This window comes from Pelophylax lessonae (genome assembly GCF_965119305.1).
Source record: "Pelophylax lessonae genome assembly, chromosome: 2".
NCBI classification, from domain to species: domain Eukaryota; kingdom Metazoa; phylum Chordata; class Amphibia; order Anura; family Ranidae; genus Pelophylax; species Pelophylax lessonae.
In genome coordinates, this window is record NC_138769.1 from 461,585,553 (window position 1) to 461,599,550 (window position 13,998).

Sequence of the window (13,998 nt, forward strand, 5' to 3'; positions counted from 1 at the left end):
ACACCTGTTCAGGTACATAGGTGGGGAAATAGACACCCCCCTTATGCTCTAAGTGTGAGCAGGACCTGATCTTCTTCACATGTTTTGGAGGTGCCCCAAGCTTTTCCGTTATTGGAAAGAGGTTTTGGATACAATATCACAGGTTTTCAAAAGGGCCTTTCTGAGCCTGTCTGCAGGGAGACATAAGCAAGAGGAGCTTCCAGTCCTCTGCTGCTGGTCACATGTTAAAAAAAAAAAACAGCCTTTGGAATACAGAGTAAAAATACATAATTAATATAAATAAACTATTATAAATTGTCATACAAATATATATTTGAAATGTAATCTTTATTATTTTTGTCAATAACTTGGTGTGGATGGATTTCTGCCAGTCGCAGTCTGTGTCTCTCCCCTCCAGCCTGTGTCTTAGAAGAACAGGGAGGTGAAGTCTCCATCAATCTACAGGTAATATCCCACCCCTATTGTGTTTAGCTGGTTAGTGGGCATGAAGGAAGAGGGAGTGAGCTGTCATTTACTACTGGGTATATGCCCACATGTGTGATTCTATAGTCACATGGGCGGCTCTGATGTGATAGGGATGAAATTCTCAGCATACCGTGTTTCCCCGAATATAAGTCCTGGTCTTATATTCATTTTGGCTACAAAAACGTTGTTTTATCTATGTCCCCTGTATTCTCTCCCCCTCACCATCTGTCAGCTCAGGGGTCATCATTATGACATCTTTAATCCCAAAAATAAACCTTAGTTAAAATCTTTGCAAAAATATGTAATCCATACATTTTGAACATTATATAATGTCCAGTGTGTCTCCTTTTGTAACTTTATTGTCAAAAATACCTTATTTACAGCGCTGCTGGGTGCTCACGTGACCCGCCGGAGCTCTTCTTCCCTGCTCTGAGCACTGCCGAGGGAAGGGCCGAGATACCCCCTGATGTCAGCCCCGCTCCAAGCACTGCAGATGGAGGGGCTGCTGACATTAGTCGGGAGGAGAGGAGAAGATCTCTGGTGGGTCACGTGAGCGCCCAGTGGCGCTGTAAATAAGGTATTTTCAACAATAAAGTTACAAAAGGAGACACACTGGGCATTATATAATCTTTTTACAAAAATGGATTATATATTTTTACAAGGATTTTACTAGGGCTTGTATTGCAGCCCTCCCCGAAAATCATGCTAGGTCTTTTTTTCAGGGGTAGGGCTTATTTTCGGGGAAACACAGTAGAAACTCACTGAAAACTGAACATGTGCAGTGCCAACACTGCTCTGCAAAATCCCTAGCTGCATTGGGGACTGGGGCAGAAGGGGGAGATAAAGAACTGCAGAATCAACCATGTATTTCGCACAATATAGAAAACAAATCTTGTAGTGACTGAGTATGAACAGCATGTAAAACAGCATTTATTGATAGTTTTTTTATGATGTGGGTTTACTGACACTTTAAAGCAATATTGAACACTGATTTTTTTTTAAGCACTTTTTAGCAGCCAATTTAATCACGTACTGAATTTACAGCATCCTAATTGTTCAATCCTTGCCTATAATCCAGTTTAAGCTGGTGTCATGACCCCTGCCCCAGGTTTCCTATTTTAGGATGGCTCCTTTCTCTTGTAGTGCTCTATAGAGCCACCCTTGCATGCAGGGACTAGAGATCGGTCTCCCTATACTATGTGCATCAATAGAAACACACAGCTCCTTAGCATGACAAGGCATTCTCCTCTTCTGCCTTCCTTTTCCCTTCTCCAAGCTAACAGACTGATGGAAGACTGTCCCCTGTTAATTAACAAAACACACAGAGGGCACACCAACCTAGTGCATTATCCCGAGACAAAGGTGTGGCTCTGAGGAAGAGGAATTCCTCGAAACGCGTAAGCCCACGGGGGTCTTCAGTGACTGTTATACTCATACGTGTTGACACATTGGATGGAATTAACAGAGATCTGTGATGCGCAATTTTCTGTTGCCTTTGTGAGTACAATACTTACCGTGTTTTTATTCAATAAAATCTTTGTCCCGGTATAATGCACTAGGTCGGTGTGCTCTCTGTGTGTTTTGTATAGTTGCAGTGTTAGACCTCCCTTTGTCTTTGAGGGCAGCAAGACTGTGGTTACCCGTATCTAAAGGGCAAGGAAGACATAAGCACATCCATCCGGAGGGGCCATTTTCCTAAGCACAGGAGGCATTGTGAGTGTGACTGTTCCCTGTTAACTCTGTCCTGTAAAGACTGGATGTTCAGAGAAAACAGGAGTTAACTGCATTGAAAGTTGTAAACTGAATGTCTAACAAATAGTTTTTTGTTATTTTAATACTTTTTTTTTTTCCATTTTGGATAGCGTAAGGGAAGGTTATAACCCCTGTCAGATTTTTTTTCCCCCATCTGTGTTCCATTGCAGAGATATTCCTTCCCATTCTGTCCTATAAACAAACGGGAAGTGAGAGGATATCCCTCTAAATGAACCAGTTACGGACCACCCACCGCATATATATACTGTGGCAGGGTGGCCCGGCTGTGCCAAATCCTGTACACGTATGTGATTTTGTGCAGGTGATGTAGGGGGTGCACGCGCGCCACCAGAGCACCGCCCCCGCTGCGATTGGACAAAGTGGGAGACAATCAGCGTGTCTTTTGGTGAAATGACAGAACGGCGGTCTGCCTATGTAAACAAGGCAGACCGCTGTTCTGTCAGGGAGTAAAAAAGAGATCTTGTGTTTCAGCTAAACACAGTTAGAAAGCACTCCCTAGGAGCACACTTAACCCCTTGATCGCCCCTGGTGTTAACCCCTTCCCTGCCAGTGTCATATATACAGTAACAGTGCGCTTTTTTTTAGCACTGATCACTGTATTGGTGTCATTGGTCCCCAAAAAGTGTCCATCACAATGTCGCAGTCCTGATAAAAACCGCTGATTACCGCCATTACTAGTAAAAACAATAAAAAAAAATAAAAAGTCCATAAATGTATCCCATAGTTTGAACATGCTATAACTTTTGCACAAACCAATCAATATACTCTATTTAGGATTTTGTTTTACCAAAAATATATAGCAGAATACATATTGGCCTAAATTGAAAATAAACGATTTAAATTTTTTTATTGGGTATGTTTTATAGAAGAAAGTAAAAAATATAATTTTTTTTTTTCTGTTCAAAATTGTGACTATTTTTTGTTTATAGCAATAAAAAAGAAATACCGCAGAGTTGATCAAACACCACCAAAATTAAGCTTTATTTGTGGGAAAAAAAGACATCAATTTTATTTGGGTACAGCGCCACACAACCGCGCAATTGTCAGTTAAAGCAACGCAGTGCCGTATGGCAAGAAATGGCCTGGTCAGGAAGGGGGTAAAACCTTCCGGAGCTGAAGTGGTTAAGAAATATCCTGGGGGACCTCCAGATCATCAGAACTAGTGTCCCCATTGGGAAATTTCCTCTCTATTACCTTTCTGGGGACAACCCAAAATTTGGGGTTTTCTTTTACTTTCACGAGAATGGTAAACAGGACAAATAGAGAGGGTGAATCTTCCTAACGGGGGCACAGACAACAATAAAAACTGACAAGGGTTCTAATCCCTCTCCAGTCTATCCAAAACTAAAAAAATGTTTTGTCTTTAGTTATTTTTTAAGGGTTTCTACAGAATGTTGGGATTTATCTACTCAGGGTCCAAAATAAGGTCTAGGCAATAAGTGAAAACCTCAATTCGCTAGATGTCAAATCTAGTATGGTCCTCATGACATGTTCTTACGCTTGCTGTAAACACAGAGGACTTAGCTACTTATCTAAAAAGGTATGGGTCCACATTAGCAAATGGGGCCTCAATCCAAATATCCCACACTTTGTGGATTTTTTTTTTTTTTTTGGGCAATTCCTTCATAGATAAGTGGCCTTACAATGGTAATGTACTATGGCAGTCCAACAAATAGTCTACTGTGGAATATTTATTTATTTGCACCCAACACACTGGGGGTTTAATACTACTTTAAACGATAACTAATGACAAGAACAAAAAATTATTACATTGTAGCTTACCAGTTCTTAAAAGTGGTGCCTCCATTGGTTACTTTTTTCAGTAAAAAAATAGCAAGTAAAAAATATCTGCTTGACTTTGCCAGAAATTGTCTGCACTGAAGACAAAAAAAAAAAAAAAATGTATATTTCTCCTGTAAACTACAAATCCAAAATCCAACCAGCCTCCATGTACTGCAGATAGTTATATAGTTACATAGATATTTAGGTTGAAAAAAAGACATGAGTCCATGTGGCTCAACCAATATAAAACAATAAAACAGTAAAGAAAACACAACCATACAATCCCATATACACAATCAAATACCCACAGTTGATCTAGAGGAAGGCGAAAAAACCCCAGCAAAGCATGATCCAATTTGCTACAGCAAGGGAAAAATTTCTTCCTGATCCACCGATAGGCAATCGGATATTCCCTGGATCAACTTTACCTAAAAAATATTAGTACCCACTTATATTAAGTACACCCAGGAAAGATTCCAGGCCTTTTTTAAAGCAATCTAGTGAGCTGACCAGAACCACCTCTGGAGGGAGTCTATTCCACATTTTCACAGCTCTTACAGTGAAGAAACCTTTCCATATTTGGAGACTAAATATGTTTTCCTCTAGACATAAAGAGAGCCCCCTTGTCCTCTGTGTTGACCTTAAAGTGAATAACTTAACACCAAGTTCACTTATGGACCCCTTATGTATTTATACATGTTGATCATATCCCCCCTTAATCTCCTCAAGAGGGAATAAATTCAGTTCCTCCAATCTTTCCCTTATAGCTGAGCTCCTCCATGCCTCTTATCAGTTTGGTTGCTCTTCTCTGCACTTTCTCCAGTTCCCCGATATCCTTTTTGAGAGCTAGTGCCCAAAACTGAACTGCATATTCCAGATGAGGTCTTACTTACACAGATGAACAAAGGCAGTGGGGATTGCATGTATAGGAGTAGCTGGAACTGACAGTGATGATTTTGAAGAAGAGGCTTTGTGGCTGGGGACAGGCAGTAGCTTAATAAATGTAATGCTACTGAAAGTAATATTATATTTTAAAGTGGGGTACACACTATAAGAAAATTGGGCAAACGATCGTCCAATTGTCCTCGTTATTTCACAGCAAATCGGTACCGATGAATGAAAATTTGTATGATAATTCTCATATGACAAAGACTTTTTTTTTTTTGTTTATTGTTTTTGATCATGCGCAGTCTTTCTTTTCTGATTTTACTTGTACAAAAATCGTACGAAAACAGTACACATTAAGCGAAAATTTTATATTTTTACTTTCTTACTATTTCTTACTTTTTTACTTTCTGCTGCTATAAAACACACCCAATAGAAAAATTGAAAAAAATCAAATTTCTTCATCAATTTAGGCCAATATGTATTCTGCTACTATGTTTTTGGTAAAAAAAAATCCCAATAAGCGTATATTGATATTGGTTTGCGCAAAATTTACAGCGTTTACAAACTATGGGATACATTTATGGACTTTTTATTTTTTTTACTAGTAATGGCGGCGATCAACGATTTTTAGCAGTACTGCGACATTGCAGTGAACATATCTGACACTAGGGGGTTTATTTATTAAAGCTAAAGAAGGCAAAATTAGTCACAATTTTGCAGAGAAACCAATCAGCTTCTAACCACAGCTTGTTTACTTAAGCTTTAGCAATAAAAGCTGGTAGCTAATTGGTTTCTCTGCAGAATTGTGACTCATTTTACCCGCTCTACCTTTAGTAAATAATGTTGTGTATATTACTAAAGTGCAATTTAAAGTGCTCTAGTGTTGGTAAGTGTTGTAATTGCTCACATACATCAAACCTTGTTACCATACATTAAAATAACAATGTATCAATGTGCAAAGTTTGCAAAAACAAAATCCAATAAACTCCAATCAATCGTGCATATATCAAGTGCAATATAAATAGGTGCAAATTATTGCAATATAAAAACATCTAGAAAAATACTATATAAAAAAATATTATATAAAAAAAGTCCGTATTAGTGCTGAGAAAGGAAAAAGTGCTAATAGTGCTGAAGTTTTATAGGTGCAAAATGCTGATAGGTGATATCTGCGTCCCTCCACTTCACCGCAAAGTGATATTGGTAAGGTAGCTCACTTACCAGATGACGTGGATTCCTTTGGCATATACCAATAGGAATCAATCTGCGCTTGTACCCCGCTCCAGATGGTAGGTATATGGGATTCTTGAAACACTGGTGAAGGCTCAGGTTGAAAGATAAAAGAAATAGCTCCTCATCGTGTAGCCGGTTTAACAACCTTTTTATTTTTTAAAAACACACTTCACACGATCATCCAATAAACGTTTTTCCATAAAAAAGTTTTGCATAAGACACTGCAGTGGTGCAAGAACTATTCACTCCAAAAATTGTGTCACGACAAACGAATAAAACTCCATAAAAACTCCAAACCTTCTATTGATGTGTTGTTTGGCTGAGTCCTTGCTCTAGCCAATTCTGAGTGCCTGTACTAGCCTCACGGCTATGGTAATCCAGGACGCTGCTGTACTAGCTGCCGCGAGATGTGCCGTTCCCGGAAGTAACTCCTCGGCATGCGTTCGAGCAGACAACTCAGGACGAGGCAACGTGCGTACCAACTTGACGCGTTTCGTCAGAGATGTGACGTCTTTGTAGCCCACTTCCGAAGACGTCACATCTCTGATGAAACGCGTCAAGTTGGTACGCACGTTGCCTCATCCTGAGTTGTCTGCTGGAACGCACGCCGAGGAGTTACTTCCGGGAACGGCACATCTCACGGCAGCTAGTACAGCAGCGTCCTGGATTACCATAGCCGTGAGGCTAGTACAGGCACTCAGAATTGGCTAGAACAAGGACTCAGCCAAACAACACATCAATAGAAGGTTTGGAGTTTTTATGGAGTTTTATTCGTTTGTCGTGACACAATTTTTGGAGTGAATAGTTCTTGCACCACTGCAGTGTCTTATGCAAAACTTTTTTTATGGAAAAACGTTTATTGGATGATCGTGTGAAGTGTGTTTTTAAAAAATAAAAAGGTTGTTAAACCGGCTACACGATGAGGAGCTATTTCTTTTATCTTTCAACCTGAGCCTTCACCAGTGTTTCAAGAATCCCATATACCTACCATCTGGAGCGGGGTACAAGCGCAGATTGATTCCTATTGGTATATGCCAAAGGAATCCACGTCATCTGGTAAGTGAGCTACCTTACCAATATCACTTTGCGGTGAAGTGGAGGGACGCAGATATCACCTATCAGCATTTTGCACCTATAAAACTTCAGCACTATTTGCACTTTTTCCTTTCTCAGCACTAATACGGACTTTTTTTATATAATATTTTTTTATATAGTATTTTTCTAGATGTTTTTATATTGCAATAATTTGCACCTATTTATATTGCACTTGATATATGCACGATTGATTGGAGTTTATTGGATTTTGTTTTTGCAAACTTTGCACATTGATACATTGTTATTTTAATGTATGGTAACAAGGTTTGATGTATGTGAGCAATTACAACACTTACCAACACTAGAGCACTTTAAATTGCACTTTAGTAATATGCACAACATTTCGGAGTAAGATACACACCAATAAGAGCATTTTTTGGTTAGCGCAGTTTATACCTACCCCCCTAACACTTAGTCAACTTTGTCTGACTTGAATAGCTGCAGCTTCCCTCGTCTTTAAATTTCTTGTCCTAGGCGCGAGTAAACTATTGACCTTTAGTAAATAAACCCCTAAGTGACACTTTTTGGGGACCAGTGACACCAATACAGTGATCAGTGCAAAAAAAATACACTGTCACTGTACTAATGAAACGGGAAGGGGTGAACACCAGGGGTGATCAAAGGGTTAAATGTGTTCCCTCGGAGTGCTTGCTAACTGTAGGGGGGAAGCTTTGACTGGGGGAAGACAGAGATCCGTGTTCCTCGGGAAGGATCGCGAAGTTCCAATGGACATCGGGTCCGCCAGACCCCCTGATTGGCTCCCACTGTGTCCAATTACAGTGGGAGTCCCAGGTGTGTGATTTTGCGCCTAAGGGCCGCCCTGCCGCAGTATATGTACGTCGGCGGTCCTTAAGTGGTTAAAGGGAAACTCCCCTGTTACCTTTTTAGCTTAATTAATGGTTGCAGCAGCTTTGCTCCTAAGCTATGTACTGTATGCAGCGCTGCGTTCCAGGAACTAAATTGAGTGGGGCTGAGTTCTGTTTAGCAATTCAAAAAAAAACTGTATATTCTATGAATAAATACAAAACTTCCTCTGACTGGCTGAAGTGGAGTTTGTGAAATCATCAGCGCACCCAGTGGTGTATTTAGGTCTTGTGCTGCCCTAGGCCTGACTAAACTTGTGCGCCCCCTAATTTAAATATGACACACCCCTTCCTGTAAAGGCCACACCCCTTACTGTTTATGACCCGCTTCCTTCATAAACCATGAGTTCTCTGACATGGGAAACAAGGTAAGGGGAGTAAGAAGACAGCGAGGCCTAAATGTACACTCAAGGTGTCCCCGATACCGGATGAATGACCTTCCACACCCTGTGACACACTAAAGGCTGGGAGGGAATATATATTTTTTTTTTTTTTCTTTTCAAAATTTTTATTGATATTTATCAAAGAGAACAGAAAAAAATGAACATTATCAGCTATACATTAGGAGCTAGGAAAAAGTATCGAATGGAAGGGTACAAATGACGAAACAGTAATAACAAGCATATGTGAACAGCGTAAGCAATATCAGGTGCTGAATGTAAGGTGCGGAGCATTGTCTAGCACCTCCAGACACCCCATCTGGAAACATACTACGCCGTGAGGGGAATATATATTTTAACAATGCACAATAATTCAAAGAACAGGATAATAGAAAGCAGCAATAAATATGTCAACAAATACATGAAAAAGTTGCAAAATAATATATGAATTTAGTAATTAACAAGGGACCAATGACTGACCCCTAATCCCTATATGGGGGCCTGACTAAGAGGAAATGTAGAAATAGTGGTCTGATAGCCTCTTTAAAACCCCCTCCCACTGGTCAGTGAGTTGGGGCTCAAATCTGGCGTTAGAGTCCCAGAAATCCAGGTGCAGGCACCTAATTGGTGTCATAAGCCAATATAGTTTCTTTAAGTAGTGAGAAGAGGGTATGGCCAGCGGCCTTTCACGGTCACATAGGATGATAACATGTCTCTGCTCTCTATCTGGGGTTTAGCGATACTAGCTGCAGTGACATCCTCCCCACAGCTAGGCAGTGACACCATATTTGAAAGTGGCTTTACTATGGACCAGAAAATATCAGCAAATTGTCTCATCCACAGCCAGCTACATGATCTGTGCTCTACTCTACAACAACTTCCCTGCCACAAGCCCAGGAACAGTTCCTCTTCTGCAGAGCTCTGGATCTGCTGATATCTGTATATCAAGAGCAACAGAAGCTCAGTTTCGTTGGGGACTATGTCCTCCACAAGTCCATGCTCCTCAAAGCAGTTTTTTTTTTCTTTTCCCAGACTTCAAAGTTTTACATTACAGCTTCTTCTACTCTCCCTGGTGGTGGGTGGGGTCTTCCTCTAGCCATCTCTGTGGATGCACATAGCCCTGGAAATGTTCAGGCATTTGTCCCTCTCTCCCCTTCCCTCCTTACTGACAGGCAAAGAGGGGAATAACAGCTGTAGCAATGGCAAGTGTCTGAGTGACTGCAGCATGTGTCACTCTGTCAGTAACAGCCTGGTCTGTACAGCTGTAGTCCACGGTGTGCCTTGAACCGGGAGTACATTTTCCACCTTGCACTAGTTCGGAAATTTGAACAGGCAGACTAAAGTTCCAGTACAGATTAGATAACAGAGTAAAATCTTGATCTAGCTACTTGTTTTTCAAGCATAAAATTGTTGCTTGGACATTTCTCTTTAACACATAGCTGACTATGCGGTTAACAAACCATTTGCATGCTATACTGTGTGTACATCCACAGCTTTACAGGAGTGCATTCCTTATATGGAGGCCAGAACCCAGTGATTTGGCAAATGAATGTCACATTGGTATTCTACTTTACAAGTACATGTGGGCAGCATGGTACAGGAGATGCAGTGCTGCGGGCATGGTACAGGAAAATCTCCTGTACTATGCCCGCAGCACCTGCTGCGGAGTTTCGCTTACCTTGAGGCTCCTTCCATTTAAAAATGGCGCCGCCCGGCGCCATTACATCACCGTGCATGCGCTGCCTGGCGCCTGCCCGGAAATTGCCAAGCGTGTACGGGTATTCCGGCCGGGTGTCTGGCCGGCCGCGGCCATTTTTTTTTTTAGGTTTTATCGGCAGATCGGGGGGATTTTTACATGCGGGGGGGCGGCTTTTTTGCCGCCCCCCCACAAAGTGCCGCCCTAGGCCTAGGCCTTGTCAGCCTAGGCCTAAATACAGCAGTGAGCGCACCCCTCTACCTCTGCCAATCAGAGGAAGCAGGGTTGATCACTTTTAAAGGGATGCTGACACTGCCAACTTTCCCCATTAGAAGACTGCAAGTGCAGTACTTTATTAATAATAAAAAAGTCTGTTCCATTCAGAATTATAATCCATAGACACAAAATGGAAAAAACTAATTTTTTTTTTTTTTTTTTTTTTTTTAGATAGGGTATGACTCTGCTAAAAAGTTTGTTAAAACTCCTGCTATGTTCATTGATCACCAAGAGGGGAATGTTTTTTTCTCAATAAAAGCGGAGTTACTCTTTAAGGCTGCTTGATTTGAACTCAAAGACACATAGCTCAGCGAGGACACTGCCTTGTGTAATGCCTCGTACACACGTGCAGATCGTCGGCCGAACGATCGGCCGTCTTTTGTCCCCGGGCTGTCGTGTCTGTTGAAAAGTGCAAAAGACTGCACAAGAATTTTGTCCGCCGACTGCAGAAGTGATATCATGTAATGGTTAACTTTCCTTGTCTTTTTTCTTTTCTGAGCATGCCCAGTCTTGCAAATCTGCTGTCTGTCGGCCGAATTCTGTATTGACTGGCGAACAATCGGCCGCTCTGGTGTCGGCATACAAAAATTTTAATGCTTGCACGACAGATTCTTTTCGTCCGAAAGTGCGCTGTCGGCTGTCGGAAGCATCATACTAACAAGCCGAAAATCGGCCGATCGTTCGGCGGCCGAACATTTTCGGCCGACAATCTGCACGTGTGTACGGGGCATAAGGCTGCATACACACTATACAACTTTTGTTGTTTGATTTCCTTTAGATTTACCTTCAACTATGTAGTGCAACCTCTGAGCCTCCTGCATTGTATAGTATATGTAGTGCACGGGCCTGCCTGATTGCATACAAATTGAAAGTGTTTAGGTTTGACCTCATATTATATGGTTTTGGTAAATCTAAAGGATAAAATCCAAAGACAAATGTATAGTGTGTATGGCCCATTAGGATCAAACTCACCATCTTCAGATTATGAGTTTATTGCACTGCCAGCTGTGCTGATGAGGTTAAACACTGCCACCATATGGTCAATCACTTATGGTTTTAGCACTTGGAAACTAAGGCTGGCCATACACTATACAATTTTCTTATTCAATTTCCTTTAGATTTACCTTTAACTATGTAGTGCAAGGGCCTGCCTGATTGCATACAAATTGAAAGTGTTTAGGTTTGACCCTATATTACATGGTTTTGGTAAATCTAAAGGAAAGTTGAACAAGAAAATTGTATAGTGTATGGCCAGCCTTAGGCTGGATACACACCATACAATTTTCTTTTGATTTTTTCCTTTAGATTTACCAAAACCATATAATATGAGGTCAAACCTAAACACTTCCAATTTGTATGCAATCAGGCAGGCCATTGCACTACATAATTGAAGGTAAATCTAAAAGAAATCTACCAAAAAACGTTATATAGTATGTATCCAGCTTTAGGCTGGTCATACATGTTAAATTTTCCTGTACAATTTTACTTAATTGACCTTAAACTATGTAGTGCATGGACCTGCCTAATTGGATACAATTGAAAATTGTTTAGTTTTGACCTAATTTTATATGTTTTTTGTGAAAATTGTACAAGAATATTGAACATGTATGGCCAGCCTAATAGGCGTTTTTTCTATTTTTGAAAATTTTTATTTTTCATATGTAATTTCACCTGGCAGCAGCTTCTTTTTCCATATGTCTAGTGGTGAGGGTTCCTGGTTATTGCCCAGGTTCTGCTATTGGCTTTTTGGCAAAGTGTGGGCACACCTTCTCTTTTTCAACTTCCAAATCCCTTGGTGGAATTTGTAGAAAACTCAGTTAAATATATGACCTTTCATTTCATTTGCAAATGTATCTTTCCTGTCCAAAGATTAACTGCTGTGAACAAATGTGGAAGATATTACTGATGAGAGTTACAAATTCAGCAAAATCAACAAAACAAGGAAATTCAGAAACATTTCTTTGCCAGCTTCCTTCTTTTGCAAACAAAAGACTATACAATGTCAAAGGTGGCAGTCATCATTTTGGAAATGGATATACTGTATATTTAAAAAGTAACTTTACCTGTTTAGAAGTAAGCAAAATCCATGAGTGAAAAAGATTTTACAGTGTCACAGAAAATGAAAATTCACTTTTGTTCAAAGTGTTTTATTTTGCCGATATTGGAATATAATGTATAAAAACCTAAAGGTTGGGAAACATGGACTTTTAAGGTACATATTAAAAAATAAAATTTTTTATTTAAAGACAATTAAAAATTATAACATACATGTATACATAGTAAAACAAGTATGTGGTTAAACCATAACATAATTAAATAGATAATGGAGTATAATTTTGATAAAGGTTCACTGGATGTGAAATCAGCAGTGTTAATTTTGGCAGCAAATTTCGGTTTTAGTTATAGTCTTTTGACTAAAATGCCATTTTAGTTTTAGTCGTATTTTAGTCATTTCCAGTACATTTTAGTCGACTAAAACCTCATTCATTTTAGTCAACTACAAATCGAATAGGTTTAGGTAAATTGTAATGCATTATTTAAAAATTTCTCTAGAATTTCCAAACAAATTATATACTCCTGGAAAAAAAAAATCTAATAACATGGTATTATTTATGGTATTAAGGTTTGTACACGCACTACAGACACAGATTTAGCCATTGTGACATATAACGTCTTTATAAATAAAACCGAGTTTCATAGACAAAAATATTGCTTTTTGACAAACAGAAGTGCAACATTAAAATACAAAAAGCCCAAAAAACTGTAAACTCTATTGGCTGTAATGTCTTTGCACATATATTTTTATTTCATTTGAGCGGAGAATTGCCTACAATGGAGTGAATCCCCCAACCAACGATTGTTTCTTGTGAACACACAATTATATTTTGTTTTAAGGTGAGCGGCCACTGCACCTAATGTTGGATACCAGTTGTTGTGAGACTGCTCCATTATCACTATAATTTTAGAAACACTGCATTCACGGAGTAACAGACTTTTTTCATCCCTTTTGCACATTACATTTTGGACATTTGTTTACAGTATGTTTCAGTACCATATTTTTTTGGGACTGTGATTCAATATTTTCACTTGTCGAATGGTGTACATTATTTCTTATGCACTGTTTTTGCACATTCACTTTATTATTGTTTCATTGTTACAGTATATCATGATTATTTGCACATGCACATATATTTGTTGAAGCACTAGTGCACTTTATATTTATCATATTTTTATATACTGTCATATATATATATATATATATATATATATATATATATAGATATACAGTGGGTATGGAAAGTATTCAGACCCCCTTAAATTTTTCACTCTTTGTTATATTGCAGCCATTTGCTAAAATCATTTAAAAAATGTTCATTCTTCTTCCTCTGGTTCCTGGAGACCGGACCAGATCGGCTTCAGAAAAGATATGAACAGTAGGCTTACCTGTAGGTACAAGTCAAAAAGTGGAGTTAACTACTGGTTTAAAAAAGAAGGCTCTTTTTGATGTATGACTGCCTATGACTTGCAAGTCATCGATAGTAGGTTT